The sequence below is a fragment of the Pinus tabuliformis genome, chromosome 3_2 (genome assembly GCF_031772625.1).
Source record: "Pinus tabuliformis cultivar Carrire ecotype Pingquan chromosome 3_2, CPIR1, whole genome shotgun sequence".
In the NCBI taxonomy this organism is placed as follows: Eukaryota; Viridiplantae; Streptophyta; class Pinopsida; order Pinales; family Pinaceae; genus Pinus; species Pinus tabuliformis.
The window spans coordinates 1,166,158,259-1,166,165,689 of record NC_142302.1 but is presented as its reverse complement, the minus strand read 5'-3'; positions in this window follow the sequence as shown (position 1 = coordinate 1,166,165,689).

The following is a 7,431-nucleotide window of genomic DNA, read 5'->3' as shown; positions in this document are numbered from 1 at the left end:
TTAATCACTGGTGAAACACTCATACAACAATTAATTGGGAAAGAAACAGAGTTTCAGCAGAGGTATTATAAACAATGTTCAGCAAACAGTACTGTTAACAAGGCATGAATAAAAGACACACTTAACACACTGCAAAAATGTAATGGGTGAATCTTGTGATGAAGGTGGGCCCTGTCCTTCTCACAAGATTCCCCAGGAAACAAGAACTAGAAAAATATGTTCAGAACAAAACTTTATTCATTTATCAATATGTCATATTACAAAAAGAGTTTCAGTCCTGTTCCTTCAGCTAAACCTTTTTCCACAGTCTGTTCATTCCCTTTCTAATGTAGATGTCTCCTCTTTATAAAGAGGAGACATCTATTACAAAAGATTTACATTGTTTTAACCCATTATACAAAAATAGGGAAATCAATTCCCTGTCAACGAAATGCTATTACAGTAATGCTGTCTTTCAATATAAGCGTTACATCCAGTGTAACAGCTTCCTCGGTGATCAGTTTTGGTTCCTTTGCTGCTGTCAAATTTAGAACGCGAATCTCAACACGATTCACGTGCCATTTCTGCTATTTCAACAGCTACAAAAATAGTCTTCCATGCTGTTTCAGCATCACAGACTGCACATCATCCTTTAACTGTTTAGCACTTAATAATTCAAAGATTAACTATGAAGATGTCGTGATTATATGCTAAATAATTAAACGTATAGTGATGAGAAGAATCATTACATACCTTTGAGATAATTGTGTTAAAATACTAACAAAGGTTTTTAAATATAAGTTTGAAAGGGATGGTATCATAGCAAAATATATGGTCAAAAAGGGACAATATGAGGTCCTAATAGTCATATTTTTATGCAGGGTGTGAAAGTTTGGAATGAAGAAAAGTGTTGGATAATTATCCCTATTATTTAGATTGTGCCGAGTTATTTTCAAGAGGAAGTTGAAGGGGTTTCTACATATTCTATACTTATTTCATATATGCAACTTCTTGTATTAGTTTAGTGAAATAATTTCCTTGTTTTTTCACATAGATTTAAAAATTGTCATTATTGAGGTTGTGGCCTCATGCAAGTGGGGGATTGCTTAATTTTTGTTAGGAGTGGTGTCTCCTTGTTAGTGGTGACCAACAAAATAACTAGTTGGGGCTAGCTCATATATGTAAAAAAGAATATTTGCAAAAGAGAAGCAAAAGAAGTAGGTGGTTTTCTTCCCCTAGAGGGTTTCCACCTAAAATTGTAGTGTTCTTGTATTGTGCTAATTGTGCTTTACTATTGCATCTTTTTTCATATTTTTTAAGTTTTCAAAATCAATAATTTGTAAAAGTTTATGCAATATTGATTCACCTACACTCCCTTCTCAATATTGTTTGATCCCAACAACCCATACTCATAAAATATCCATTGATACTAGAATACCATGATCTTGGTGCTTGCTTGAGTCAATACAAGGCTTTCTGAAGCTTGCAAACATGAGATTCCTTCCCATTCACCTTAAAGCCCTAAAGTTTCTCTACATACACTTATTCCTTAATAATCCCATAAAGGAATGTTGTCTTCACATCCATTTGATGTATCCTCCCTTCAATTATTGAAGCTGAAGATATAATTCCTTTAATGGAAGTGTACCTAGTTGTTGTAAATGCAATCCTGAGGGGATAAAGTGAAATTGAATTTTTCACTTGAGAGGAAGTTAGAAAGCCTAAGGTGAACATGAACAATCACGAGAAGTCCAATAAGATATGTATCTCATCTTTATCTTATTATCTCTCCCATTTTCATGAGCCTAACACATGTGACTAGAGAAAGTGTCTCCTCATAGTCCATTCCTCTTTCTAGGAGAACCCTCTTGCCACAAACCTTTCTTGAATTTATTGATGTTTCCATGTGTAGTATGCTTTATTTTTTAGAGCCAATTAGAAGTTACTACTGACATCCCCCTCCAACCTTGGCACACTGTATCAAACATAATTCTTCATAACAGAGATGTACTCCCCCACCATGGCATTCTGCCATACATACTTGTTTTTTCCTCTTGAGAATAGGAAGGTTTAGATTCAATGATGTTTCTCATCAATTCCATATAAATAAGATACTTCTTTAGAGGTCCGCTATCCCTAAATGTTCTCCTAGGAGTGTCAACATACTCGTAAGAACCCCTCAATGTTTTTGTGAGCCATCATGGTCTCCTAATAGAACTAGAAGGGGATAATGTCTCCTTCTCATTTGAAGGTTGTCATCTTGAAATAGAAATTGCTAGTGTCTTTGGTAACCCTATCTCAACCTTCAGAGCTTCCTATCCCTCATCCTCCATCACCGAAATGGTTTCATGTGACTTCTTGGATGAAAATGCTTCCTAAATATTTACATCCTTTCTTACTATTGTCTTCCTTTTCTTTAGACTATAGACCCTCTAGGCCTTTGAAGTTGTTGTCGCTCCTACAACATCCTCCAAAATCTTTTGGAGCCTACCTCACTATCGTATGGAGCATCACTTTTGGTCACCAAGTGTCATTTCAAGTTATTTTACATGTTTTAAGTGTCCTTGTTCTTTCTTAAGCATTGTTTCATCATTAGGAACTTCTACAGTGCAATCCATAGTCATAACACGCTTTCTAGTCATAACATGACACTTTTGGTCGCAGTTGCACATATTTTGTCTGTTATAATTGGAGAGAATTTGTAAACTAGATTTTTGGTATATACTTCTAAGTATTGGGTCCTTTCTAAGTTTTACTAATGAGTTGGTATGTGTAGCATTTAGCTTTACTCCTAACTCATTGTGTTTTTCCCATGTTTCATCCTCCAGACTTATAGATATTTCCAACCTTGTGAGCCTGCCTAATGATTCATCTAAGTGCATGGTGCACCAAAAGTAAAAATCAAGCTTTCCTTGACCCCTGACACTGCGCCTTACACACTCCTTGTGACAGGCCTCCTAGTTGAGTGCATGGCACACCAAAAATCATCATTGAACCTCCTTGTCACTTGATACTATGCCCTGTTCCTTCAATCAAGCCTCATCTTCCAATGGAGCACACAACACATCCTTAGTCCTCAACACTCAACCCTTGTTCCTTAATAGTGCACCTTGCCCCCAAAAACCTCCTTTTATCTTCCCCAAGGAAATGGTGCTTCAAAATCTAAAAATTTGTATGAATAATGTTAGTATAGGATATTTTTGGGCTGATGTTTTCCTACCATGAATGATATTACTCGCAAGCTTTTTTAGAATAATACAACATGGATATATGAGGAAACTTGTTGAAGGAAGTGATAGAAAGAAACATCCAAAGATAAAGAACACATGATTGCGACAAGTCAAATAACACTGGATTCAAATGGTCATAATGATTCATACATACCCCATATGATCTGAGAACATTTGGAGGGTAAAAGGAAACAATAACGAAGAATTTGCACCAAGCATCAAAGACATAGGTGGTAGCATTGTCACGTCTCAAGAAATTCCATGTCACAAGTCACTATGGGTCCAAGTAATCTTTGTCAATGACTTTTTTTGATGTCATCACATGATGATGTGTAAATTATGATGTAATTTTGTAAATGTAACATGTGGAAGTCCAAGATTCATATAAGGACAAAAGAGCCACACGGAGAAGTCCAAAGGTCACATGTGGAAGTCCAAAAGACATGAATAAGTCCAATAGTCATGTTGAAGTTCAAAAGTCATTTGGAATTCAAAAGGTTGTATAGAAGTCTAAAGGTCATTAGAAGTTGAAAAGTCATGTAACAATTTCAAGATTCATGGGGATATGAAGAGTCATGTCTCTAGTTATAAAAGAAGCCTCATTACTAAAAAAAAAGGGACTTTTCATCTTGGCTTCTCCCATAAGGCATTAGAGAGACATTGATAGTTCTTTTGGAGAGAAAGTAGTGGCTCTAATGCTCCACTATTGGAGCTAGTGGTGTTCATTGTACTCATTGTTGGATTGTGTTATATTCTTTCCATGAGTAGCCCACGTAGTTAACCGGGGGTTAGAAGGGGGGTGGAGCCTCCCTTTGTTGCGCCGATTGTGTAGCGGGAGGAGTCACAGGGGGTTTGAGGGATGCAGGTAACCCCACTCTATGGGGTCCGGGGTAGCGCCCCGAAAATTTTTGGTTTTGGACCCTATGTTAGGTTGGGCAGACCTACCTATGGTTTTGTGCATGATTTTTGCACATGGTTAAAACCTACACTCATGTATCTTTGAAATTTTCCTTAATACTTGAAGCCTATTGGGCCAACACATTTTCATGCATAGATAACTGATGTTTCAAGGCTATTCTTCGAATGTTTGTGGTTTATGTTGACATTCACCTGTACTAAAGAAATTGAACTATTTTGGTGGCTTCAGTGATTATCATGTTGAAAGTGTGTTGTGATTGCTTTAATGATCATTGCATCTATGTGATCATTTTCACTTGATGACTAGCGATTCTTCCTTGTTTATATTCGTGTGCCTTTACTAGAATAGAAATAATGCTTTTTATTTTAGAGACTCACTTTTGTTCCTTATAGTAAAATAAGCTTGATACGTTTACAATTGAACATTTCACAAAGCATACTTTATTTCTCGTTCAGAGGTACATGTGCACTAATCTCTTATGCTAATTGTACAAGCCAACGCAAATCATTAAGTTAATGGCGACTAGGCCATATTTTTGGATGAGACTCCTATACCGAATGGTGTGAGGTCTAACTGGGACTTCATATTGTTGAGATTCCTTGTATGTTGGCGGGATCCAACAACGTCAACATTATGGCACTAGAAGGAGGGAAACCAAATTTTTATGGCTGATAATCCACCTCACCCCAACAACAAAGCATCTTTGCAAGGCAATAACAGTGTGAGTTCAACTCCATCTCCCATTCTCGATATTGCATAAACTTCTCACTTTGGCTCAGAACAAACTTTTGAAGTCACTTACGATCAAATTTAGACGCTTCAGACAATTACACGTTAGTTTGCAAAAGATCTTGGATTACTTCTCATTGCTCATAATCTTCCTCATAATCCAAGAAAGAAAGAAACAACTCATACTAGTGTACTGGTTTCATCAGTGGAATATTTGATTATTTCCACCCTTGAAGAGTTAGCATAACCCTCAGAAAAGATAGTTCAACATGGGGATCTTATACCTATTGAGGAAGGTTTAGAAGGTGACGAGCGAGATTTTCAATTTTCTGACGAAGAACAACCAAGATACGAAGATTTGGATGGTGAAGGAGAAGAATATTCAGATTCAGAGAAAGAAGAGGAGGAAGGAGAAGAATACATGGTTGATCAAAATTTGGATTGGATGGCCCAAGGGCCACTTACTCTTCTAGACAATCTACATAAAATTCTAAAGCATATGGAAGAGTTGTTATCAAATTTCAATCCTGGAAAGAAGACTAAAGCTGAGGATCATATCAATGATTTCTACATGCATTTACAAATGCTTGAGGTATGATTTGATGATGTTTCTTGTCTATTTTGTTGTACACTTTAGAAGGTAGAGCGTTTGTATGGTATCATAGTCTTTCAACCAATTCAATTCATAGTTTGAGGGAGTTTAAGAGATTTCTTTTAGAAAATTTTGTGGATGATAAGACTCTCACCACGTTATTAAAAGAATTCGGAAATATAAAGATGGGGGATAAAGAGAAGGTGAAATATTTCAATCAAATATTCAGCTATATATTGAATAAGTTTCCCGCAGATGTGCGACCACTCTAAACTATCACTAGAGATTATTATACGATTGTCTTTCCCACAAACATTTATGTATTTGTTAAGAGAGATGCAAAGGAGACTTTGGATTTCAATTTTGTAGAAGCCATTGTAGTTGAAATGAACTTGTGTTCCATTGGAGTGATTGAAGATTAGGAGGATTCTGAAGATACCAAGGACGTTGGTAAGAAAACTCAAGCTTGTTCAACCAGAGCCAAGGAAAGGATTATTTAGACATGGAAAGCTTGGCTAAATCTTTAAAGTCACTTACCATTAAAGAAATTTTTAGGAAAAAAATGGGCCTCAAAACAAAAATCCACAACAAAAATAAACTTTATAAGAACCAATATGATTCAATATGATGATGTCAACCATGGGGGATGATTCACCATTTTTTGGAGTAAACAGGTAAAAATATATATAAAAAAGGAAACTACTTTTTCAACTCATGTTTTCAACTTATATCCAAATGATTTTAATAAAAGTTCAAGTGGAAGCACTCGTTAGATACAAAATTTAAATTTGTATCCAAGGAGTACCCATGTTGCATACTTTCAATGGACCCTACTACATGAAAAATGTGAAATACATGAAAAAACATGTTTTCAATCACGTTTTTTCATGTATTTCAAAGTTTACGTGTAGTAGGGTTCATCAAAAGTATGAAACATAGGTATTTCTTGGATGAAAAATTAAATTATACATCCAACGAGTGCTCCCGCTCAAGATTTGAGTAAAATCATAGGTAGGTAAGTTGAAAAAACATGTTTTTCTTTTTCCCCTCCAAAACTTGATGAGGTAATCTATTCTTATTTTATTATTTCCACTATTATTTTATAATATTCCTTAAGAGGCCCATTTAAGACCTCAAAATTTCTGTAATGTAATGAAGTATCAAAATTAAAGAGAAAGTCAAGTGAAGCATCCACCAACAACAATTCCTTTAATCCTTTTTTCCTTAAAAGAAATAATGGTAACCAACTAGCCAAATTTACACAGAGTCCACATGTTGTGTTTAATGTTGAAAGCTTAGGCATGGAAAACTATTGAACTTTCCATCAAGATAGGCATTCAAAGTAAACATGCCCACAGTGGAACCACGACATGAATGCTATGGAAGCCCATATTGTTGATACCTTATTAGTAGATGAGTATTCTTAGGAGACAAAAGAAACAAATAGCCTCCCACGACCGAGGAAAGTACATGTGTTGGACAATCAGTTAATGCCTTTGATATCATATTAAATTGTGATAATAAAGGTGCGAAAGAACCACTGGTAAGTGAATCTCTTCCTCAAAAACAAACTAGTTGCTATAATTTTAGGAGCAAAGGACCCATTTATGAGCAGGAGTTGGAAAAACAAGAGTTGAAGAAGAATTTTTTAAGAAGGATTTTACCATTAACCAATCCTACTCAGAGTGCTCAAAATAAGTTTGGAAGTGCTCCTACTTCGAAGAACTCTTCCACCAACAATAACAACAAGTTTGTCACTTCGAAATCTTCAAATAAGGCTACACCTCTAGATACTTCGGCACTACCTTTTAGAAATGTAAGTATCGATTATAACATCATTGAGGACATGGAGAAAGATCATGCCAACATTTCGATATTTGAGCTCACAAAGATAACATGCCAACACAAGTTGATTGTCCAAGCATTCTCATCATAGCCTCCACCAGGTAATAAAGTTTCTTCTTCTCAAACGATGTCTGATA